Source organism: Nyctereutes procyonoides, unplaced genomic scaffold (assembly GCF_905146905.1).
Source record: "Nyctereutes procyonoides isolate TBG_1078 unplaced genomic scaffold, NYPRO_anot_genome, whole genome shotgun sequence".
In the NCBI taxonomy this organism is placed as follows: domain Eukaryota; kingdom Metazoa; phylum Chordata; class Mammalia; order Carnivora; family Canidae; genus Nyctereutes; species Nyctereutes procyonoides.
In genome coordinates, this window is record NW_026575145.1 from 17,101,772 (window position 1) to 17,128,974 (window position 27,203).

The 27,203-nt window shown below is 36.5% G+C and overlaps 1 protein-coding gene and 1 non-coding gene across 2 annotated transcripts in view; one reads left to right on the forward strand and one right to left on the reverse strand.

The window, feature by feature from the left end:
* PRKD1 (protein kinase D1) overlaps positions 1-27,203 on the forward strand; it is a 323,089-nt gene that overhangs the window by 74,681 nt on the left and 221,205 nt on the right.
* On the reverse strand, positions 24,196-24,297 carry LOC129499601 (U6 spliceosomal RNA). Its single transcript, XR_008662421.1, has one exon. It is a non-coding gene; the product is annotated as a U6 spliceosomal RNA (small nuclear RNA).

Below are 27,203 nucleotides of genomic sequence, written 5' to 3' on the forward strand. Positions count from 1 at the left end.
CAAGATCAATCCTTAATAAATGCCCTGTTGCATTCAAGTCTTTGCTCAAATGTCATCTTTTCAATGAAGCCTTTCCTATTTCTGTATTTTAATTTAAACAACCATTACCCATACCGTTCTTAATTCCTCTTACTCTGTTTCCTTTATAGCATTTATTAATTCCAGTATGCTGTGTAATTCATCTATTTATTAGGCTTATTGTTCACTGTCTACTGTTCCCACCACAGTGGACACTTCATTGAAGGCATGAGTGTTAATCTGTTTTTGCTTACTGAAGTGTTGCAGGTCCATAGAACAGTGCCTGGCACATAGAAGGTGCTCAATAAATATTTGTTGAGTTATGGTGATATTAGCATATTGAAGATGTGTTGAATGAATATAAAAGTTTAAGGAGCAACTTAAAATTTTCTCTTTATTTCTGGTTTTAGAGACTCAGAGATCAGGTTTCAGGGAATATTTTTCAGGCTCTATATCCTGCCTTTCATCAACATTACTCCTGTTTTGGTTTGTAGCCTCTAGTTTCTCTCCTGTGCTTACCTTCTGTATTAATTTTCTAGGGCTGCCATACTAAAGTACCTTAGACTGGGTGGTTAAAACAACAGAAATTTATTCTTTCACAGTTCTGAAGGTTTCTTCTGAGGACTTCTCTCCTTTGTAGATGCCATCTTCTCTCCGAGTCATCACATGGTCTTTTCTTGGTAGTTCTGTGTCTTATAAGGACGTCAGTCATATTAGATTTGGGCCCACCCATTGACCTCTTTTTAATTGCCTCTATAAAGGTTCTATCTCCAGATACAGTCACATTTTAAGGTACTAGGGATTAGGGCTTTAGTGTATGAATTTGAGAGTGGGAGGTGAGGCACAATTCAGTTCATAACACCTTCTCTTTCTCTGATAGGCCCTTTCTATAAGCTGCATGGAGGAACAGTCTACTGAATTTTCTTTTCTTGTTTTGCCACTGGACACTGACTCTGACCTTTTGCTCAAAGCTTGAGCTGGCCACTGACTCCCTTCTACCCACATTCCTTCACCTCCTGCCTTATTAATATCTAACCCATGCCCGTATTTCCAGGAGTCTTTTAGAAAAAAAGAGGTTCAAGGTAAAGATGGTTTTCATGCCAAGTATGCTCCCAATCCTATGGACTGGTACTATCAGTTTGGTTTAGTTTTTGGCGGATAATGTGGGTCAAAAGTGGACAATTCGTATATACAGAGAAGGATTATCCTATATGGTAAAGGAACAATTCACTAGGATAGTATAACAACTTGGAGATTGTATACATCCAAATAAGACAGCATGGCACCAGCACAAAAAAACAGACACATAGATCAGTGGAACAGAATAGAGAATCCAGAAGTGAACTCTCAACTCTATGGTCAACTAATCTTTGGCAAAGCAGGAAAGAATATCCAGTGGAAAAAAGACAATCTCTTCAACAAATGGTGTGTGGAAAATTGGAAAGCCACATTGCAGAAGAATGACACTGGACGACTTTCTTACACCATACACAAAAATAAGTTCAAAATGGATGAGAGATGTAAATGTGAGACAGGAATCCATCAAAATGCTAGAGGGGAACATAGGCAACAACTTCTTTGACCTTGGCTGTGGCAGCTTCTTGCTAGACATGTCTCCAAAGGCAAGGGAAACAAAAGCAAAAATGAAGTATTAGGACTTCATCAGAATGAAAAGCTAATGCAAGGCAAAGGAAACAAAAAAGATTAAAAGGCAACCTATAGAGTGGGAGAAGATATTTACAAATGACATATCAGGTAAAGGGCTATTAACTAAAGTCTGTAAGACTCATCAAACTCAATACCTAGAAAACAAAAACCCAGTCAAGAAATGAGCAGAAAATATGAACAGACATTTCTCCAAAGAAGACATGCAAATGGCTAACAAACACCTGAAAAAATGTCCAACGTTACTCATCATCAGGGAAACACAAATCAAAACCACAATAAGATATTACCTCATACCAGTCAGATTGGCTAAAATTAATAACTCAGGAGACAACAGATGTTGGTGAGGATGCAGAGAAAAGAGAACCCGCTTACACTCTTGTGGGGATGTAAACTGTGCAACTACTCTGGAAAACAGTATGGGCGTTCCTAAAAAAGTTAAAAATAGAACTACCCTGTGACCTAGCAATTGCACTATTAGGTATTTATCCAAAGGCTATAAAAATAGTGATTCAAAGGGTACATGCACCACATTGTTTATAGCCACAATGTCCACAATAGCCAAACTATGGAAAAAGCCCAGATGTCTATCGACAGATGAATGGATAAAGAAGACGTGGTGTGCATACACACACACACACACACACACACACACACACACAATGCATATTACTCAGCCATCAAAAAGAATGAAATCTTGCCATTTGCAATGACATGGATGGAACTAGAGGGTATTATGCTAAGTGAAATGTCAGAGAAAGGCAACATGATTTCAGTTATGTGGAATTTAAGAACAAAACTGATGAACATAGGGGAAGGAAAAGAAAAATAGGATAAACACAGGGAGATAAATTATAAGAGACTTTCTTTTTTTTTAGAATTTTACTTATTTATTCATAGAGACAGATTGAGAGAGAGAGAGAAGCAGAGACAGAGGCAGAGGGAGAAGCAGGCCCCATGCAGGGAGCCTGATGTGGGACTGGATCCCGGGTCTCCGGAATCACGCCCTGGACTGAAGGTGGTGCTAAACTGCTGAGCCACCCGGGCTGCCCAATTAGAAGAGACTTAACTATAGAGAACAAACTGAGGGTTGCTAGAGGGGAGATGGGGTAACTGAGTGATGGGCATTAAAGAGGCCACTTGATATAATGAGTACTGGGTATTATATGCAACTGTTGAATCACTAAATTCTATCCCAAATTAATAATATACTATATGTTAACTAACTTGAATTTAAATAAACAAAAATAATAAACAACATCGCCTTTAATATTGAAAGCAAACAGAATTACAAGGAGGAACTAACAAATCCACAACGGGAATAGATGGGTTTAACACAATTTGCCTAGAAATTTATAGATCAAGTCAGTGTTTTTCCTACATTAGTGTACATTAGAGTTACCTGGAAGACTTGTTAAAACAGATTGCTGGGCTCCACTCCCCATTCCCAGGATTTCTGATTTAGTAGATCTGGGGTGGGACCTCTGAGGTTTTCCATTTTCAACAATTTCCCAGTAATTCTGATGCTGTAATCATAGTTTGAGAACCACTGGCTCAGACCACTAACAATGAGAAATTTGTAAGGATTTGAAAGACCTTGATAACAATTAGCGATTGGTCTGATGGGCATATTAGAGTCCTACATTCAGTAGTTAGAAAATAAACCATATTTTCAGTCACACAGTGAATATTTACAAAGTGGACCGAGTACTGTGGCAGAAAGCCAACTCAATAAGCACCAAAGTTGATATAATACAGATAACATTTTTTATCATTATATAATTAATTAAATACCAGTAATAAAAAACTTACTAAAAAAGGTATCTGAAAATTATTGCTATAAAGCTTTATATGTCTAAGCAATTAAGTTACCTATTTACTTAATTACTAGTTAAATTACTTTAATTTTTTGATAGGTTTATTTAGGAAGTCTCATTTCTACCTGTAATTTATTTTTATTAGGAAAGAAATCTAAAGAACATATGGTACAATGCTAAGAATGGACAAATTGAGATGATGTTTGTTTTATTCTACTCTGCAATTTTCTTTTTGTTTTAAATATTTCTTTTTTCATTCTCAAGTAGGCTCCACACTGAGTGGAAGAGCCCATTGCCGGGCTTGAACTCATGAGCCTGAGATCAAGACCTGAGCTGAGATCAGAAGTCAGACACTTAACCAACTGAGCCACCCAGGCACCCCCCTGAATTTTTCTATTTTAAAAAAGTAGGTTTTTAGTTGCTTAAGAGTTTATATAAATGAATTTGATTACCTCTCTTCTTTTATAGGGTTAAATACTAAGCTTTTCTAAATACATATAAGAAAGCTGAATACACATCCTTCGTGCTAATGGCTGATATTTATTAGAAGCAGTTGATTGAAAGTGCGATGGTTTATGTGTTTGAACCAAATTACCCTTTTTTAAAGGCAGACCAACCTCTCCTTAAGGCTGCTGCAAAGGAAGGAGACCTAAAAACAGTGGGGTTTTTTTGTTTATTTTTGTTCTTCTTTTAGTTTTGGAAGTAATTTAACTTTGAAATCTTGAAAAAGAACACGTTAGTCCCTATAAGAAAAAAAGAGTACTTGGTTGCCTTTCACTTCTTTTACGATTTGTGTATTCATTGGAATTATGGTGTGGAAGTGCATGGCTTTTTTTTCCTTCAGTTTTTAGGGCCACTTAAGGTCTAAATCCAGCCATGGACGTAAAGATTTTTTATTGGGAAAAAACTAGATGGAGTCATTTTAATTATACTTAGATCCAGAAGCTAAGCTAATCATCCTGGTGATAGGTCTATGGTTGTACTTTGTTTGTTTGATTTTTAGGAGTGACCTGCCATTGTTTCCTCTAATTTTCCTTTCTCCTAAACTTCGTCTTAATCTAGGATCACTGGTTCAGCTCTGGCTTTGCCACCTGTTGACCTTTACATTGTCCATAAGGAATGCATGTTCCATTACTCACCTGACAGGGTCTTCACAATTCTGCCCGCTCCCCCCCCCCCCCCCCCGAATGCTGGATCATTTGATGACACTAGGCTTATTCTCAGAACTCTCTCTGGGAGCCTGATCCCCTTGCTGCATCTGAATGAGGACAAGAAGGAGGCGCTGGCAAACCTTATAGCCAACAGCTATGTCCCAAACTCTGTTATGTGATGTCTCAGCAGTGGCTTCATTAGTGTGGTTTCACCTGTTGCCGGCCATCAACCTTAAGCTTTACATCTGCAACATCACTTAGTAGTAGAATCTAGATTCCATCCTACTCTCAATTACCCTATTAATCTTACTAGTTCTCAGATGGTTTAAAATCATCAGTGATTCCTGAAGGTTTAGCACATAGAGTACCAAAACCTCATTCTGACAGTCCAGCCTCCGCCCCCTATAAACTAGCTCCAGTTTACTTCCCAGACACCTTTATTTCCCAGCTGGTTAGATGTGCTTGCTGTTTCCAAGCAGGCTCCCCACCCCCCCCCCTTTTTTTAAATGTCTTCTTCTGTCTTGTCTGTTTCATTTTAACCACACAGTAGTGAAAATCTGGCATAATCGCCACTTTCTCAGTGAAATCTGTCTTGATTGTGTCATCTGAGAAGTCCTCGCTTGTGTTCTCTGATCGTATTTAGTTTACGCCTTTAAAGTGATACTTATTATATATTTTAATTTTTAATCTTTTGTTGGGTTTATGATTGCAGAGAATATGAAAAAGGGTCCTGAGCCTCAAGAAGAATATGTTATTGGTTTTATCTGGATTTTTAAATAATTTGTTCAAATGCAAAGCCTAGAGGAGACAAACTTACAGAGTCTGGTCAGTGCAATAAGGAAATGAGTCTTTGAACACGAAGCAGCAATTGTTTATCAAAGTTGGTCTAAAATAACAACTAATTTCTTTAAGTTTGCACTGTTGTACCTGTAGAAGTAAACTGCACTGTGTAATTCTAAGATTTTTCACCTAGTAAAAAAGCCAAAAGTAGAATGTGTTATCCAGTTTTCAATTATTCAAGCCAATGAAGGCAGGAAATAGAGTATGTGATGGAAAATATTATTATGGTCATCAGCACAACCAAGTTGCTAAGTAATAGCAATGAATAGTTCGGATCCTTTCATTTTCTTTAACTGCTCTGGTATTCGTATAAAATAAATTTATTTTTTTTCAATGCATTGGGACACTATTCACAATATGAATACTGGGACACAATTAAATGTACTTGTTGGTTGATGTTTCTATATTTGTTTATATTTCTTTATATATCCATTATAATTTATCAGATTGTAAACTCATAAATGAGAACAATAAGCTGGTTCTGCAGGGGGGGAAATTGGTCTTAGTGCAGCATTATGTAACAAAAGGTAGTAATGAATAGCATTTAAAAGCATTGGCTTTGAGGTCCCCTGCCTGAATGTGGATCTTGTCTCCACCACTTTTAGTTATATGACCTTTGTCTCATTACTTGACAGATATGAGTCAGTTTCCTCCTTCCTAAAACGGAGATAACATTTACTTCATAGGATGTATGAGCATTAATGAGATAATCCTTGTAAAATGCTTAGGGAAGTACATAGCACATAATAATTGCTTCATAATGTTAGTAATCTATTGTTACTGCTGCTTTAATAAATGTTACAAGATAATGCCACTAATATTCAGTGAAATAGAAAACAGAAGCACTGGGAAATCATTCTTTGTGATTATCAATAAACTGGGACAACCAAGCATTACATAATTAAGAGCCTGCTTTAATTAATTTGCTTTCTTCTAAGATCTAGGGCTAGCAAAAGCAAGAACTTAGTTATATGTGAGGACTAATGTTAAAAAGAAATATTTTGTTGAAATTCCAGTGATGTTTGTGCTATGTGAAAGAAACTAGATAGAACTAAAGGGAGAAAAATCACTTAAAAAAATCAGGCCTCTACTTCAAACGAAACAAGGAAAGTCAGACAACACTATGTCAACACAAACAAACTAGATAAATGGTACAGCTATATTTCTGCCCAAATCACAACTTGGATTTATGAGTTCCCCCAACCAGAACAATGAACAGCTGATAGCTTCTGTCTCTTAGCAGATCTACTTTGATGAAACTCATTAAGTTTTTTTTTTCTTAAACTGAGAAACCCTGCTTGAAAATATTTGTGTGGTTTAAAACAAATTAAAGTTTTATGAACACATGTAATTTGATATTAAGACCCACATAATTACTTTTTTAAAGAAAATAGGTCTACTGCTATAGGAAATCTATAGAGAGGATCTCTCTCAAGGGAAGACTGAGAAGGACATGCTCTGTAGAAGCAAGCTGTCTTCCTTTGCTCTGTATTTTGCCTTGAGAGGTTTGAATAGCTACTCTCTTGAGAGTTTTTCTTTTTCTTTTTTTCAGACTCACTATCTATTCAGTAATGGGTCTGATGGATAGAAAATAGAGGAGTAAAAGGGATTGCTTTTTTATATATGAAATTGAAATTGGTAGAATTCAACAAATAGCAATTTCAATGTATAGGAAGATAAATCAACCAAAGTAAAGTTCTTTCAGAGATAACTCAGAAAATGGGTATGTGATCAATTGTAAAGTAGAATCCTATATTATACATTTCTTATGCTGAAATGTTTCCTACTTGATGGGGAAAGAAAGGTTGTTCGGTTCTGTTTGCTCTGGAAGCAACAATAAATACCTGACATCATCAGAATCCATTTCCTCTGAGGCGTACCGCCTCTGGTTTGTGAGTAATGGTTTTTATTTCAGTAGCTATATTGAAGAAAGGAAGTTGCCCATCCCACTTTGGGCAGCCGCATGTTAAAATGAAATTTTAGTTTTATAGCTGCTGTTGAGACCCTTACGAATTGTGTGTATAGATATAAGTAGCAGACTTTAAAGGAGTAGAATTTTGGAGATCATTTTGCTTAATATGTTAATTCACATTAAAGGAAAATGAGATTTAGTGACTTACCGCAGTCTCTTACAACTAGTGGCAGGGTGTTAGATATGTAGAACTACTTAAAGTACTGTTTACTCATCCACCCGATTTCCAAAAGAATAATACAGAATAGGAAGGCATTCATTAGGGTTTTCAAAAATGGATTGTTTTCAAACTCTATACTTTTGGGATCTATTTTTAAAGAAATATTTTATAATGAATTATAAATAGGTTTTGTCCTTGTAATCTCTTGTATAATATTCCTCACCTCAGTTGTATATGATTTTATATTTCCAAACTCTCCATAAATTTAAAAGTGTAGGTTACCTCAGTAATAAGAAAACTTGACTCCAAAGAAAGAAGAAAGCCTATACAAAGTATGATACCCAGCTGCAAACAGGAACTAAAATAAAATACCACAGATTGGCCAATTGATAAAATATACAATCATCTAAGTTCTGGGATCCTTGTTAAGGTGGATAATGTTACTTTAATAAAAATGTAAATACTTAAATATTTTTACTTAAAATAAGATGGTATAAAATGAAAAGATAATTCCACTTAGAATGAGATAATTAATTCCGAATTTTATTGACAATAACCAAGGATTTAAATAGTCACTTTCAGGGCTCAATGCAGAGAAGGAAAGTCCCGTTCTTGTTCTCTTAATTTTCTTTTTTAAAAAAGATTTTATTTATTTATTCATGAGAGACACAGAAAGAGAGGTAGAGACACAGCAGAGGGAGAAGCAGGCTCCATGCAAGGAGCCCAATGTGGGACTTGATCCCAGGAATCTGGGATCACGACCTGAGCCAAAGGCAGACAATCACTGAGCCACCCAGACATCCCATCTTAATTTCCTTGGAGCAAAGAATAAGGGTGCTGTTTCTAAAAATTTTGTATGAAAAATGTATATGCTCATATCAATTTGAATTTATTGTGCTAATCAAGAAGAAAAATAGATAAACTTTCTATCCCCAAATGAAAGTGTTTGTATAATAATGGATACTATGAAAAAAACTAAAAGCCAAGTTAGTCTGAGAGAAAATCACTTATATAACAGACATATGGAAACAAATTTTACAAATCAGTAAGAAAAATGCAAATAAGCCAACAGAGGAATGGGTGAATGATAAATTTAAAGAGAAGGAAATCTAAACAATATTAATGCAGTAGTAATCAGGAAAATGCATTAAATAAGAATGAAAAAAAAACAGCTCAAGTCCACTAATAAAATTTAAGAGTTTAGACAATATTACACATTAGAGAAGATTTGGCAGGAGAGTTCGTGGGTCTGGCTGTCTGTATAGTGGATGAAAGCTGAATTGGTATAGTTCTTTTGGAAAAGTATTTGGCCATGTCTACTGATGCTGGATATATACACTGAGTGAGAAATTTCCGCATATAAGCCTAAAGAGACATGTTCAGATGTGTTCACTATAACATTGTTATGATGAAAAACATAAATAACTTACGTAATACTATGGTATGTTTAGAGGATGGATGTAACTGGAAATGAAAAATAATGGCCTAGATATACATACATATGTCACAAGGACAGATTCCCCAAGCTTAATTTTTAGGGAAAAAGCAACATACTGATAGTCTAGAAGGTGTATATAAATAAAAAATAATTCCATGAATGTCAGTTATGAACACTTACAATAAGTGATTATGAAGTAGTCAGGGATTGATTATAAAGTATGGGCTGGAAAAAAACATAGCAGATTGAGGAAGGGATGATTACAAATGGGGAAAACAAAAGATGAAAAAATTAAAAACCCCTCTACAGAATAAGAAATTAAAAATTTTTTTGAATGGCTACTGGACAGTGAATGAGAAAAAAAACTAGGTTTAGGACTTGTTCTGCTACTAGCTTAATTGAACTTAAACAGTCTGGCTTATTCCTAAAACAAGATGATATTATTAGGCCATCTTAAATGTTTTGTCCAAATTTAAATATTTTATGAGCTTTGTAGCTGTGTGACACTAGGCCTATTTTGGAAACATTCTTTGTCTTAGTTTAGTTATCTGTAAAATGGGACTAATAGTAGTACCTACTTAATAGGGTTATTTTGAAGAGTATATGAAATAATTCATGTAGAGCACTTAGCTCTGTGCCTGACAGGTATCATCGCTCAGTAAATGTAAGTTACTACAGCCATGACTTTAAAGTTTAAAATTCATGACATAGATCAATTACGAGATGGATACTTAATCATAAGGATCATTTTCCTCCTTAGAGACTTCTTTTAGATAAGTTTTCCCAGGATATTACAATAGACGTGGTATGTTTATGTCTCCCGTATTTATGACTCCCAGTAAAATAAGATGGTTATACTTTTTCTAAATGTCAGTTATACTGTAGTTTTCAATCTGGAAAGGAAAAAAAATATATATATATACCTTATATGTGAAAAAAAGGAAAAATTTTAAATGTGTTGTATGTAATTTTTTCCTATCAGAAGGTCTATCAGAAGGAAAACTGTACTTGAACCATGTCCTTTATTAAATCTGCTGATTGTTATCTATACTCACTTGAGGAATAAAATAAAAATATTTTATTGAGAAAACAGTATTTAATCATGTAAAATGAGAACAGAGATGTAGAGCACTTCCAGGGTAGACCTGAATTAATTCTCAGATATAATTCAGTAAAATATAGATTTCTTAAATGAGAAGATTTGACAATGTGCATAATTTAATTGTACAAAGACAAACTCCACTCTGAATGTCTTTTTGGCAAACCAAGGCCCATTAAGGCATGTTTCAATACACTCTCTGGGGTGGAGAGTGGGGAGGGAGGGAGGGACAATTTGTAGTACACTGTATCTACTTTATGGCTACTGATTTTAAACAATTTCAGATTACCCTTATTGTCTAATCATATGTTTGGGAGGATGGGCTATTTATGAGATGTTAGCTTTCCAGATGCTCGAACAATGTGCTTTAAATGCTGTATTCATAAACCAGCCCCCAAAATGTGGCAGATTAGCTGTTTCTAATCTTTGAATTCAGAACAAATGTTAGAAAAAGGAACACTTGCAGATCTGTGTAGTCTCTATTACCTCATTAAAATGTATTTATAAATGAAGTAGACAGAGGAGCAAATGTCTGCACAAAACATTACTACTTCATTAATATTTTTTTATTACAAAAGCACTTTCTATGAAATCTGTCAGCCAAAAGGAAATAACTGAATCAGTGGTCTTTCATTTTTGTGTTTTGTTTATTTTCTCTGATATGCAAACGCAAGTTTAAAAGAAATGTTTTAGCAGTAAATATGACCTCAGTGAAATAAAAAAGAAAAGTAGCATGTGACTAGAAACAACATCTGGTCCAAAGTAGGCATAATGCTAGGATTTAAGTGAGGAAATTGTCTGAACTTGAACAAGTTTCTATTTTTCTTAAATGGAAGGTTTCTATGTTAGTAGAGAAACAGGATAGATAGACTTCATGCCTAAGAGTAATTCCTTAAAACACATCTTGTTGTATCAAGAGTAGCTAGAAACAAGAAACAGACATACAGACAAACCTTTTTTCTCTCCCCTACAAATTAGAAGTTTTGTTTAAAATACCAAAGTTGATCTTTTAATAAGTTATATTCCCTTTTGGACTATGTTAAGTCTTTAGTTTTCTTTCACCAGGAAGCACCTATGACATTTATGTGCACATATTATCTGAGAAAAACTCTCTTCTGAAACCCAGAAAAGAACATTTATCTTTGATTCTTCATTAAAGAAAACTGGAGGCCCAGTAGATTTTAGCACCAGAAGTATTTTCTCTTTTTGGAAAACTCTCATACTCCATAAAGTTTTAAAACATGAATATTCCAGTCCTCCCATGGGATGCAGCATTAATCTGAAAGGGTCCCCTGTCAGGGGGATTTATTCTCCGACTTTTCAGTAGGTACTGGCATACTGAATTGATTACTGAGTTAGTGTCCAGTTGGACTAAATAATATGTTTTCAACATTGCTGACAAAATGCTGAGATATTTGTAGCCCCAAGGCTCACAAATTAAAACAAACTAACAGGCAAAATACATCCTTAAGTATCTACCTAGTGATTTTATGTGGCTGATCATATAACCATCTCCAAGTTACTTAGAATGGCAACCTGTTAAAGGAGATACTTAGTAGTTTTTGATAGCATAATTCCATAGTATGGTGAATACATTTCTGGAATGTGAATGTAGTCTGTTGGTGTTACTCAAGTTGTTTGTTTTTCTTTTTTTTTTTAAGTTGTTTGTTTTTCAAGTAACATTTTTGACAAGTCACTTGATACATAGATTATAATTGGAGAGACTGACATTGTGCCTGATTATTTGTATAAGGCCCTGAACAGAATATGAGAATTGACTCTATTAAGTTCATTTCCCACTGATAGAGCTTATGTAACAGGGAAGGAAAGGGGCCACCATGTGCTGGTGCTACTTAAAATAATGGTGGTTAGAATTTTGAAGGGGGATGGAAGAGTTAAAAATCAAGTGTATTTTAAAAATTATTTTGGTTGTTCAAAATGATAAAATATAGCTCCCACCTTTAATTTTCATAAATGGAAAATTGTGAAAGCTTGTTTTGGAAACTTGGACAAAACATTATTTAGCTTCATCTGCTACCACTAAGTTTGATCCTTGTAGACTTTGGCAGAAGGTAGCAAGTGTGACAGAGGCTGTTTCTCTGAAATGAATAAAGGAACATTAAAACATTCGGATCCTATTACTTCCATTTAAAAACTTTCCAAATACAGAATTGCTGCACCATCAGCATAGCTGATAACTCACTTAAAATTCACACAAACTGATTAAAAAATGCAAAGGCCTCAAGCATGGCATTCCAACTGTGCGTATTCTGATTATACTGAATGCATGCAGTGTGTGTCTAAGGAATGTGTCAGTTTATGAAGAACTGGGGGAGTTTCTAAGGCTTAACCTCAGAGTTCTCAAATTGAACATTTGGAGAGCCAAAATACACAATGGAAAATACACACAATCTTGCTGTTTCCAATTAGAAGTGGGCTCCTGTTTATTTTATTTTATTTTTTACTTCAGCAGGTGGTTATTCATCATTAAGATGAAAAATGTTTATTAATGTGAATATGATATTTTGGGATATTTACAATTGGGAATCAAAAACTATAAAGCTTTTTTTCACTCCTTTTCCATCAATAATTTATAATGGTCATCCTAATGTGTCTGTCCTCTGACTGATTACTAAAGAACTTTACAGAAGTGGACTTTACCTTCTTTATTATGTCAGCTCTTGGGGTATATAATAGAGACAATGTCCCACTAAAGAGCATTTGTATTTGATCCAGTTTACTAGGGTAATACAGAGGAAGTGGTAGTGTGGTATTCATTCCATGATTTTGTCATTTGTATCAATCAGTCTGATGGGATGAAGACCCTGGGTATTTTAAGATTATGAGCCTTGTTTACATTTTATAATCACATGTATACTTTAATATGTTCACATTTGAGGGGCACCTGCAAGGCTCAGTCAGTTAAGCATCTGCCTTTGGCTCAAGTCATGATCCTGGTGTTCCAGGATCCAGCCCACATTGGGTTCCCTGCTCAGTGGAGAGTCTGCTTCTCCCTCTCCCTCTCCCTTTCCCTCTCCCTTCCCTTTTCCTCTGCCCCTTCCCCTGCTTGTGTGCATGTGCTCTCTCTCTTTCACAAATAAATAAAATCTTTAAAAATAATTTACATTTGAATTATCTTTTGCATTTTTCTGTGAACACATAGGCTGTGGAAATAAATATTGAAAATAGCTCATGAACCCACTTTTGGTAGTTACCATGTATCAAAATGGGATATTTATGATATTTTTTGTTTACAGAATGGCAGGTAATCATTGAAATGCAAACCGCACACTTGCATAATAAAAGATTATGGAATTCCCTAATGATTTTGTCACTGACAGTATCAAAATGGAGTCAGGAAGGAAGGTAATATTTAGTGAGTGCCTGTGGGTTAGTTACCAAGTGCTAGGCTCAGTTTATTCACATATAACATTCCATTATTTCCATCTGGATTCTTGGCAAAGTCCAGTAACTTGTCAAAGGTTATCCAGCCTGTAAAATCTGGGAACTCAAGTCTGTTTGAATTCAAATGTGATTTTTAAACCTGGACTGCACCATTTTCAATCTTGAATTACTCTTTTGTATAATTTACTTTTGGCATAACTCTAAATTTTTTCTGGATTTGTAGAGATATCTTGATTCTTCACAGAAATATCCAGCTCTTCTTTAGTTAGATTCCCCTTTAAGACAGTGGTGGGACTGAACCAAGAACTGTGGGAGTATTTTCTTAGTAGCAAGAATCCGTAAAGAATGTCCTTTTTGCATCCTAGCTGCTTGTGGGATATTCCCTAAACAGAATAGTTTCCAGATATGCATGAACAAAACCCAGGATTCTGTACTTAGAGCAACATTTTTAAAAATGTTGATGAAAATGTAGATATTATGTACCTAAAGTAAAGGGCAGAACATTAACTGCCTACAAACATAGTGATTGCTTTCTTCCTTTGAAGCTAAGGATCTCCCTGCATGAGATTTTATTTATAAACAATGCTGTTTCTCTCACAGGAGGTTCATCATAAGGTCATCTTTTGACCAGATTGAAGCACTAAAATAATTATTGCTCTATTAACATGCTAGACCAATGGCAAAACCATTTTGGAGCTGAGCCTTTATTTGCTGAGTTACAAAGGGATAAAGTGAATGTTGACTCAAAAATATTCACAAAATGAAAAAGCAGGTTGTATAATGCACATAGGACAAAATTTAGACCATTTCTGGTGAACCATTTGAAGAATTCTGTATAAATCATACCTACGTCATTTGTTTTGAAGCTACTAAACTTGATCTGTGACTGATTATTTTCTATAGCTCATGTGTAATGAATACTTGCAGTCAGATGACTGGGTATTATTTATTCAAAAGATTGTACAAGAAAAACAGACTGCTTTCTGTGGTGACTAGGGAGGCCAAAAACATTGGAGATCTGGGTAGTATGTTAATCATGAAATTTAAAAAGAAAAAAAATTATATGGAGAATAAATTAGTTCATAGAATTAATAGTAAAACTTGGTTGCTATGCTGAGTTAATATTATAGGTATCACCATTTCTATGAAAGGATAGTTGATTACATGAGGCTGGTGGTCACTGTAGGGGATAAACGCAATGTGTTTAAAAGGCTGCTATGACTATAAAACCTGCGTTTGAGGAGGTTGTGTGTGTGTGTGTGTGTGTGTGTGTGTGCACGCACACATGCTCTCACATGAGATGAGCAGGCATTCCATGTGGAGGAAGTTCATTGTTTAATCCAGAATCTTTTGGCATTGCTGTGTTGAAATCAGAAGTTTGCATTATTTGAACCATGGTTTATTATAATATTTTTTTCATCAGTAATTTTTTAAAGAATTTTATTTGTGTGAGAGAGAGAGAGCGTGTAACCACGAGCAGGGGCAGAGGGAAAGGAAGAAGCAGATCTCCCACCCACTGGGGAGCCTGATGCAGTCTCGATCCCACGACCCTGGGATCATGACTGGAGCCAAGGGCAGACACCTAACCAATTGAGCTACCCAGGCACCCCTCATCAGTAATTTTTAAAAGAAGAGTTGAAGAATTAGTGTTCGGGAATTAGTTTGTCAACCTTTTTTTCTTTGTATTGCTTTATAAGCCCTGAATGGCTATAAGGACTCTTAGTGTCCATGATTATGCTTCCTTTTATTTAATTTTATTTTTTAAAAATATTTTATTTATTTATTTGAGAGAGAGAGAGAGCAGGCACGAGCAGCAGGGAGGGGGCAGAGGGAGAAGCAGACTCCCCACTGAGCAGGGAGCCCAATGCAGGACTTGGTTCCAGGACCCTGAGATCATGACTTGAACTGAAGGCAGATGCTTAACTGACTGAGCCACCCAGGTGCTCTTACGCTTCCTTTTAAAATGGAGTTTAATTTTGTAGTTCAGTGTGTAGGCAAGAGTGAATAGAATGAGAACTTAACTTGAACTGTATCCACACTTAAAAGTCACTGTCATACTCAGAGTTGAAAATTGGTGCCAGTATGGATGGAGTCTAGCCAGTATGGTGCTAATCAGGATGTAGCAAAACATCTAGTACCTAAACATTGTAGTGAATGTGTATTGGATATTGGTTGAACTGTGGTCACTGGTGTCTAACCCATATACAAGTACCGTAGAGTGCTGGTTACCATATAATTCTGTCCTCTCATTCTTCTTCCTTCTCTTAGCTTATTTCCTTTCTGATCATCTTTAAATTACTTTTAACTGTTTTCTCAATCTACTAAATCCTTTCGTAGAGAATATAAGAAAATTATCGTGTATTTAATCATCATCAATATGACCCTAGCATCTTTACATTTATGCTAAATCCTCTTCTGAAATTCAGTGTATTTCTCATTATTCTAAATTCTGTATTGACCATCTCTAAGCATACTACACTGGCATTTTAAACTCAGTCACTGTTGATGACCGCCATCCCCACCATATTCCATTGTTCAGTCATCTGCTTGCTGATTCCTGCTCACTCTACTTCTTCAACTGTCTCTTTTCCCCATAGAGGTTGTTTTAGTTCAAACTCTGATCACAGTACTTGAAGACTGTTGCAATCACATGTGAACTCTTCTTCCTGACTCCCATCTTTTCTTGGTAATACACGGTTTGACATTTTAGCTGGAACTGTCTTTCTAAAACAAGAAATTTCATCACTTAGGTTTTCCTGCTGCAAACATTCTACCATTCCCTCCATCGATTACTTTGTAGTTTCTTAGCAGGTATACAAAGGCCACTCAGGATCTGGTTCTAATTGGCTTTGTCTCCCCTGTTATCTACATTCCAGGAGATGTTGTACTCCCGGCCATACTGATCTTACTATTCAATGAAAACAGCTTACATTTTCCTGATTTTATGCTTTTGTCTTATGTTACTAATTGCATTCACCTGGAATTCCTTTCTCACTTCTTTTCCTGTCCATTGGGGAAGCACTTACTCATCTTCAAGTTTCCTTCCCTTGACACAGAATAAATGTTTATTGAAAAAACTGAGTGAAGTTCACCTATTCACTGAGACCTTCTCAGAATACTCCATATATGCCTTTATTACAGCAACATTTCATAGTTGGTATTGTAATTACCGAATTATATGTCTTTTTCTCCTTAGGTTTTAAGCTCCTTAAGATTAAAGCCTAAGCATATTCATTTTCTCTTCCTAGCATAGCCCAATGCCTGCACATAGCAGGCACTAAGTAAATATTTACTGAATCAGACTATTAGTAGAGTTGTAGCCTTGGTGGTGTGGATGAACCTTATTTCCAGAGCTGATCTGGAATGGCTTTGTGATCCTGCAAACTGTTGTGTTTAAGGTGGGTGTGTATTCCTCACCTTCTCGTTGTGGACATTGAGAATTTATTGTGGCTGATAAACTGGAGTGTATTTAGGAGTGCCTTTTTGGAGACCTTAATTTTAGAAATAACTGGTACTCTGTGTGGACCAAGGCCTTTTGAGACTCGAGTGTCTGTGATAGTCTGCAACATAATATTAGTATCTTGTGGGCATGTTTCAGGGACTCCATTTCTGTGTGCTGTAAAGAATGAACTCAATCCATGGGATTAAATTCATATTTCTGGTTCAGGTCAATAGCTTTTCATTGTTGCCTCCTTCCCACACCCCCTTTTCCTGACTATTTATCTGGAAATAATTTTCAGTTCACAGAGAATTTACAAACTGATAATAATACAAAGATATGTCCTCTGGCTTTTACCCAGGTTCACCCAAATAATTTTACCCCATTTGTCTTCCCTTCATTCTCATGCTTTTTTTTCCCTCTGAACCATTTGAGTGTGTTATATACTATGAGCCTTTGCATCCATCCACTGCAGTGTATATTTCCCAAGAGCAGGGTATTCTTTTATATAACTAGAGAGTAATTATCAACCTCAATAAATTTATCATGGACAAATACTCTAATCTTTCATCTGTATTACAATTATATCTACTGATTCAGTAACTTCTCTTAGAGCATTTTCCCCTCTTGTAGGAGCCAGCCTAGGATCAGGTATTGCATTTGTTGGGTTTCTGTCTTTACCCTCCTTTAATGTGGACATTCTCATAGCTTTTCTTTGTATTTTATGACATTGACTTTTGAAGAATACAGTGTACTCTACTGTCTTTCCTTAGTAGAACATTCCTTATTTATGAGTTAATAAGCTGGCAGATTTTGCTTTATCATTTTTTTTTCTTTAACTCATCATTGGATTTGCACTAGTAGTCTATTATCACATCTAATATAAAATAAACTGTTATTACTTAATTTTCTTTGAGTAAATTATTATTACTTATGAAACTTTACACAGAAATAAAGCAGACCCTTCAAAAATGTTGAGGTTCAAAAGAAGCAGACTGAATAAACCGATTTTTGGTAAATAAGCTATTTCTTGTACTGTGAGAAAAGAAAAAGTCTACCATTGGGTTTTCATTGCTACCAAAACCAAACAAAAATAATTGTATTGGAGAACAGATAAAATTGTTTGCTTTATTTTGAAATAAAATGAAGTATTTATTTCAAATGAAATACCTATCTTAGTATTTAAAATTTTAAATGCCAAGAAGATTGAGTTCATCTCCAGTTCTCTATGTTAACCAACTAGTTGATAGTAAGTCTTCAAATAAAAGTTTTTGCTGTTATTTTGAGGAAAGTACTTTTTATTACAGGTGCTTATAAATTAATTCCTTGGAGAATAAAACCCTCAAGGTAAAGCATAATACATGAATATTTAGTAGATAGCAAATATTTAGAATGTTTAAACAAGGAAGTAAATTAGCATCAAATTAAATAAGCTGCTATGGATCTTTATCCCCACTATTGGAGAGAACTGTGTGGTATGGTGTTTCTGTTTGTTGTTGTTTGTCATCTGTTCTGACATCTCAGCTAAACTCATGAATTGAGAAGCAGACTGGGCTTATTTCCACAACATTCAGACCTTACTGTGCATTTACATTAGCTTACAATATGCTTCTTTTTTCTTTCCAAGCACGGTCATCTTTAATGTTCACACCTTAGGGTACTTTGCACAGTCACTATCCATAGTGCAGGCAACTCTTCATGGACAGCAAGGGAGAAGAGATACTGTCAAATGTCATTTTTGAAAACTCTAATTTGTTTTTCTCTCTTCATTGTTTATGATAACCTTCTAGAAACTTGAAAATAGAATTTCCTTCCCTGCTGTTTTTGTCATTTGTATTTGGAAGTCCATTTTTTTCCAATGAAAAATAGTTATGTTGGCTTTTACTGAAATGGAAAACTTTCCAAAGCTATATACTTTTACTTTTTTTTTTTTTTTTTGTAATAAAGATGTTGTCCTTTCTTTCTTCCTGGATTTTTGGGTGGAATTTTTGAGAAGAATTAAGGAGTCAGTGGCCAGAAGAAGCAGAGTAGTAAGGTGGTTATTAACAGCACGGACTCTGAAGTCTTAGAGCTTGGGCTCAAATGTTGGGTCAAGCAATTTACTAACCAACTGGTTTCAGACACATTATTCTAAATCCCCGTCCCTCTCATCTGTAAAATGGTAATTATGTAATTGTTCCTATGCATATGCTTGTTATGAGGATTTATTGACTTGTGTTTGTAAAACACTTAAAATAGTGCCTAGAATATAGTAAATGGTATATGTTTGTTAAATAAAAATGAGTATCTCCCCTCCTGCAATCTTACTACACTAATCCTTTTTCCTCCTGGTATGTTAGTGGGAAACAGCCCATAGCTCTCTCTTTAGAGAAGAGAGCTCCTCCTTAGAGAAGTTAGGGGACCCTAACTGAAGAACTATAGAGCATTTTTGTAACCTGATCTTTTCAGAAGTTGAAATGCATCAGTTTGCCACTCATCTTTGTGCTTTGGCTTCTCTGAGAGAAGGCATTATTAGAAGGCTGACTAGATTTATTCACCTCTGGACTTTTCCTTTCTCATAGCATGGCTTCATTTTGATTTAAAAGGAGTCCTACTGTATAGTTCTTGTGAAGAACATTTAGTGTAAAATTTCACAGATGTCAGGTATGTAAACTTGAAAGAAAACACCTTTTCAAAGTTTATTCAAAGAGATATAGGTTCATTCTTAAAATGCATATACATATATACACACTCACAAACCCAGCTAGTGTAAAAGTAGAGTACGTAAATGTATGCTTAGAAAAATTAGTTGGAAGCCTTCAGTCCTTAAAATGTTTTTTTTTTTTACCTAAATGTGGTTAAATTGAGTAATTTCTGAAGCCTAGTAAGTCACAGGTAGTTTATATTTATTTTATACTGGAAGTAGCAACAGAGAAAGCATGATCTCTTGGACTGCCAGGACCTTGGGGGCATTTCAATATGTGGAGACCATTTTTAATAATCGTAGCAGTACATGAAATTGATTATTTACTTTGTTGAGTACATAATATCCTGAATGACAGCTGTCTTACTTCTGGTTGCTATAGCAAATTACCATGGAGTGGGTGGCCTAAACAACAGATGTTTGTGTCTCACTGTTCTGGTGGCTGGGAAGTCTATAGTCAAAGTGGCAGCAGAGCCAGTGTCTGGTGAGAGCCCCCTTCCTGGTTTACAGATGGCCATCATGTTGTGTTGCATGAGGAGAGCAAACAAGGGCAAGCCCTCTTGTGTCTCCTGTAAGGGCACTGATCCTACCATAAAGGCTCCACCCTCATGACCTCATTACCTCCCAAAGGCCCCATCTCTTATATTGGGGGTTTGAGTTTTAACGGGAATTTTTTTTTTTTTGGTGGGGAGGACACAAACATTCAGGCCATAGCAACAGTTTTAACACTCTACTGAAATATAAAACCATTAGCAAAGCTGAAGAATCCCCAACCGACCTTTTAACACAAGGCAAAGTCAGAGTACCTATAAACTTATGAAGGATTATTAATGATATGGCTGAGGACATATATTTAATAGAAAAAATAATCACCTAAGCAATTAAAGACAGTAGATAATTAAAAGTAGTTCATATGTTGGACGGTGAGTGATAAGAACTTAAAAAGTGAATAACTTTCTAAATTGTTTAGATATGTTTATGGCTAACAATTTTTCTATCATTATGTTTCACAAGTTTCATAACAAGAGATGTAAGCAAAAGCAAACCATATTTTTTTTTTTTAAAGAATGAAAATCAACTCCGTACCACTGTGGTTCTATTGTGGCACATGGTTAGTTTTTTGTTTTTTGGGTTTTTTGAGTAGGCTGTGGTGATAGCTCAGGGACTCTGGCTCTCTCTCTGTGTTGATTTTATCAACTGCTGATGAAAAGCTTCCAAGGGGAATTTTGATTGAATACTGACATGGCTGTGTTCCATTCATTAAATTCTTCTCTTTGCCTGTACCTACATTGAAGGTAGAAATATTTTTTTTGAAGTTAGTGGAGAAATGAGTATTATTAATACATAGAACACTGGTACCACATTGAAACTGCTAGACAAAAGATCTTCTATCATTTCTTTAGTTTACCTGGAAATAAAAATGGAGTCTGGAGTTGTGCTGTATAAGAAGCACAGCAAGAAGTGGACAGTGGACAGGGAGTCCACTTAAGACTTTTAACATTGTTAATGGTCTGGGAAGAACCCTGAGACAAGGAGACTCTCCAGATGGGTGACTGTTACATGATGCATCAGGTTGAATTATTAGTGAACGTTCCATTGCATAGTTCTGTAAATAGTTCCAGGCTTTCCAGTTAAGTACAACTTGAATTGATGGTTAGGTTGTTATCAGTAAATTTCTCCACATTTTCTCTTTTCAAATTCAGATCTGCGTTTGAGCCAAAGGCTTGTATAATGTACTTGGAGTTTCCTCTCATTGTTATGTCTAACCTCTTGCTCATAACAGTTACCCTCTTAGGGACATTTTGAAACTGAATTTCTAGAATGAAGAAGTGAAAATATGTTGGGAGGATATAAATCATGAGACTCTATGGTATTCAGGCTAACTATGATGTTCTAGTGGATTGGAAAGAAATAGCTAATTACCATATGTTTGATTTTTCTTAAATAATTTAGATACTTCTAATGGTAGTTTTGCCATGTCATGATTAATTATTTAATGTTACAGGACTGTGCAGTTGACTGTGGTAATTTTTCTTTGATGATTAAAAGGTCATTTGACGCACATGTTTACTAGCTTTTTAGCTTTAGAACTGGTAAGAAACCTCTGAAATAGAGCTTGGAGGAAAAGCCGGGAAGTTAGCATGGCCACTGATTTGAATGACACATTTTAGATAACTGGTTTTTAGGAATCAAGACAAAACACTGCATTGTTCCTCTGTGTTCAACTACCCATTTTTGTCATCTTCTTTTAGACTGGTGTTTATTTAAGGATTAAGCCATCCTTTTCACAGCTTATATAGTGACACAATTCAGGTTTGCGCTTAACCTGTATTTTGCTTAGTCATTAATATTTTTGCACAGAGTTCATTAAATTTCATGAAATATAATTGACTTAGTTTTGAGTGCTAAAGAATCAATGATGGAATAGAACAGAGTCAAGGTTTTTGTGGCAAGTAGATACAAAGCTGTATTTGTGTTGGTGCCAGCAATGGAGCCAGCCGGGAATCGCCAAGAGGGCACCCAGCCAGCCTGGGATCCAAGCCTACACCAAGAGGGGAGGGCTTTGAATATGCTTTTGAGAAAGTGTACCAAAGTCAGGTGTGCAGACTGAGGGTAGGGCACATGCAGACATTAGAGGTAAGCTGCTTTGGACTTGAAGGCCCACGATGGGACAGGAAGAAGCCCAGTTCCTTAGTACCCTGGCACAGTCAGGAGCTGAGGAATCCAGGAACTTGAGAGGCCAGAGCAGAACTAGGGCACCAAGAGCAAGGAGACACTGATAGACAGCCAACGCTGCTCTCCTGCTTTGGGAGGCTTCTTAAGTGCTTTTTTGTTAGACTCCCAGCCTCAGAGCTTGGCTTGATGAAGACTCCGTAATCTGCCACACCTGGCAAACCCTGACATGCAGTTGCTGGCATATCCACATCTGACTGGTGCTGACAGTGATTAATTATGCAGGGTGCAGCACGATACAGTCAAGTGAGGTCATGAGCAAAGTGCTGTTTTATTTGTGTTTCCTTCCCGTCTACTTCGGCATTTTAACTCTGAAATAAAGCTGAAAGGGAATTTAGCTAGTGAAAAGAAAAAAGCCAGGTTGGAGAAAAATCTGTACATATCCATTCATTAATTCAGTCTTCCATTCAACAAAATTTTTTTGAATGCCTTAGTATGTAATTCCCCGAAGTGAATGAATATTCATTTATCTTTGAAATTCAAATTCTATTTTACTAATGAACAGCTCAGTGTTTTACCCAGAGGTACAGAGTTAGCAGCGGCAAAACTAATTTGGATCCCAAACCTCTTTCTTTGTGTAATCAGTTCTTCAGGTCTCTCTGTAAAGTCCTGGCTTGAACCAAAGGTGGGTTTATCTTGGCTCTGAAAGCTGTCTGACTGAGCAAGAAATAGTAATGGGATGCATAATTTATATTGAGTTGGTGCTGAGCACTTGAGAGGTCAGAATGGGAACAGACTGCCATAGTTGATATAAATTGCTAATGTCTGTAGAGTATTTTCAATGTGTTCGGCTCTGTGGTGTCGAGTGAGTCTCTTCTATTATTTTACTTAATGCAGTCCTAGTAGAATTAGGTGACCTTTGAGCAGGATTTATCTCAGAGGCCCTATAGACATGGCTACATCCTTTCCCCCAGGACTGTGACAAGATTGATCTGCTTTGGGGATTTGCTCACATACACAGTCTTCAAAAGCAAAAAAGAATTCTCACTTGGCTCAGTTCCTTGGGAACTCAGTCTTGAGATTCAGATTTTCCCTATTATACTTTAGGGTTTTTTTTTTTTTTTTTTTTTTTTTTTTAGCATTTGACAGGCAAGATGTTTTGTCTTATGTATATAAAAATTAAGTAACTGTACCAGCATCAAATATGTACTTTCAGTTGTAAATGGTACCCAAACCAACTTTCTGGGTGCAGTAACTTAACAATTTAAAGTTGATTTTGTGCTATTTAATACACATTTATCCCCCTTTTGTGAATAAAGGCATGCTTTTGCATAGACCACTTTGGTTGCTAGAGTATTTTTATAGTTTCTAGATTGTGTGTTTTCATTTTATCTTAAGTAGGTAAGAGAAGTTTTAATAAGAAATATAGCTGAACACATTCCTCTTGATAGTGTACAATGTGGTTAACATGCTGACTACAGATTTTGCATTGGAGTTAGTTATTTAAAGAATTGTTCTTTTATATCATATCATACTCAAGTTACATTCAATTTAATGTTTTGTATAGGTATAGGTAGTTTTGGTAATAATAGCTTGTATGTTGTTTTTTGTCCATTTAATAGGCCTCATCTTTTAAAAATTGAGCTAATGACAATATATGGTTGTAAGAAATAATTGAGAAACTTCTATATAGTTTACATGGTTTCTCCCAATGGTAACATTTTGCAAGACTGGTATAATCTCAGCTAGGATACTGACATTGACACAATCCACCTTTCCCCATTTTATTCAGGTTTTCCCAGTTTTGTGTATATTTGTATTTAGTTCTATAAAATAAAAATAGGGAACGTGTAATAAATTTGTGTGTCATCCTTGTGCGGGAGTCGTGCTAATGTCTTTGTTCAATTTTATGGTATATATGCTACAGAAGTAAGCACAGGCCCACAGACCTTAGAGTTTTTTATGAATCAAGGCTGGCTTCATGGGCCCGTGACAGAAATCCCTAGTTTTATGTTTGAATTTGTGTTTTGTAAGTCTGACAAGATAATGGAGCCTGCCTCTGATCTGGGATAGGTTCTCTTCTGCTTTCAACTGCTTGATTCTCACACCCCCTAGAACCCCACAGACCTGGCCTCTTCCTTCACATTCCTGTCCCACAGCTGCTGTTGGCTTTCATACGTGGCAGGGATAGGGTGGGCTCTAGAGCAAGATCCCAGAAACATTTCAGGCCTGGACACTGATGCAGTTGTCCCCATCTAGGAGAGTCACAACGATGTCTCAGTGGGGTGAACTTCTCACCTACCCCAATGTAGGTGCCTGATGTATCTGAGGTTTTCAGTACTGCTGGGGAAGGGTTGGGGTGGTGTGTCTTTGGGAAGGGAGATCCCTGACTTGACTTCTCTGCCCCTAGAAGTGCACGAGCATTGGTCTGCAGCTGCAAGGGGAGGGGAGACTCAATACCTAATGGGGGAGAGGGGGCGGTTTGTGTGTGTGTGTGGGGGGCCTAGCTGGCTGTTTTCTAGCACTTGCTTTGCAGATCACCCTGTGCCTGAGGGATCACAGCAGGGACTAGTAAATAAACAATGCCTTGGCAAGTTGAGAGAAGAAACTGCAGCAGAAAGGAGGAATCTTGATATTTTAGTACCTTTAATGGAACTTTTCTCCTGTCTTTTGAACATAGGGCCCTGCATTTTCATCTTGCGCAGGGCCTGCAAATTATGTAGCCCATTCCGATAGGCATAGTGTTATCTTCAGCAATCATTTACTATACACAGTGCCCACTTGTTTTCACTGCATCATCCTATATTTGCTTCAAATTTCAGTGACATAATAAGAAGATATTCAGTGAGACTGTGTGGGGACTAGAGCAGCACAAAACCCATAATGATATAAATATGTGGTGGAAAATTACAATAAAACCCTTGCATCTTCCACTTTAATTTTGCCTCAAGGAAATGGCAAAATGCCCAGCTGGCAATAACCAGTTCCAAATGAGCTGCCAAAACTGCTAGGTGCTGAAATATATAGTTTGTTGCTCTTCCCCATTTTGGTGCTTGACTATAGGTTTTGAGGTTGGTGTTTCAAAGCCGGAGCAGGTGCCTGCCACCTGGAAGCATTTTCTTAAGTGCCTTGCTAATATCAACACAATGAGACCTATTGAAGTGTATTTTTAAATAACACTGAAGCTGCTTTACATGTGTATACATGTCTATTGAAATACAATCATAAATAGGCCTAAAATGTTTTCATCTGGAATTCAAAGGGATATGATTTGTGTCTTGGAACAATAAAGGATTCTTGTAAAAAGGAACATGCTGATGAAAAACATTTAGATAAAATTAAAATATTTGAAAAGTTTGTAAATGTCGGTTGAAGTACTGGCATAACAAAATTAGATTGCTTCACCTTAGAACCCTACACAGGGAGGTGCCTAGTAGATACCAGGCAGCAGTGCTAGCAAGGCGGAGGTGATGGTGAAGAATAAGGACAATTGTTCAGACACATTTCAATCTTGGGGGCCAAGAGACCCCTCCTGTTTCATTTGAAAGAATTACCTTAATTTTTGTACTTGTGAATACAGTTATACGTCAGATCATTTCTGGATGCAGAAAGCCAGTTCCTTGTCTCCAATTAAGGTTTTTCTTTTCCTTGAGCAAGTGGTAGAATTTTCCATGAGCATCTCTGTATATGTAGTGCATTAGGGATCGGTGAATGTCAGAAGTTTCTGAGGTCAGTTTTTGTTTTAATGCTTGTCTGCACCATCTGAACTGTGTCCCAGTGCTCATCTAACCAAACAACTACTTTGTTTATAGTTCTGCCTGACCTGAGGTATACTCTGCCTGATGTGCTGGCTGTTTTCTAGCTCAGAATACATAATTCAGACTGGGTCTAGCAACATGGAGTCCAGGCAGAGAAGGTTGCTTGAAATCTAGGATTAATAAGAATGTACTTTCATTGCTCCTTTCACATCCTACTCCCTCTCCCAACCCTATTGCTAGATCCCAAAATAAGAGCAACAAACTAAACAAGCAAACAAAAATCAACACTCCCCTCTCCCCCCATTTAATAGTCTCCTCTTCTCCCTACTTTGGCTTACAAAGTTGCTAATTAGAAGCAAAATATCCAAACAATCCTGTAGGAAGAAGAAAGAGACCCAGCAGGGGACACAGATAATCTGTAAATTAGGTAATTAGTATAAGAATAATCATGACTCTGTTGTCTTTGAGTGCTTTTTCATGGATTTGGTACTAGTAAACCATTGGAGTCCTCCTGCAGGCTGGGGAGATCCACCACTTGATCTGCTTTCCTCTCCTGGGTGTTTATTTACCCAGCACGCTCGCTGGTCTTTCTTCAGGCATCTAAGCCTGAGTGGGTGCTGCCTGTTTTCACATTCCACTCTCATCCGTCTATTTTTTTTTTCTCCAAACATTACTTTCATTTCCTAACTGTTCTTTCTCCAGCTTGTTCTCATTTGCTATCTTGCCCTAACTTTTAAATTTTCCTCTCTCCTCTCCCTTGCACATCCCCCTTCGTTGGCAGCCTACATGGACTTGCTAGCACTTTGTGGCGGTTGACACTTCCCATCGACACTGAAAGGTGCTCCTGTTCCAGAGGGTGGTGGCAGTGCACCCTGGCGCCACCACACACCAACCCTGAGACCCTTAGCTCAATTCCTTGCTTCCTTCTCCACCTCTGTGCAATGGGGATGATTATATCGATTCTACCTCGTAAAGTTGCTGTGAGATTAAACGAGCTATTCCATATCACCTATTTAGAACAACACCTGGCTCATAGTAAGTGCTTAACAAATGTTTGGTTGACTCAGTTATGTGACTCTTGAGTC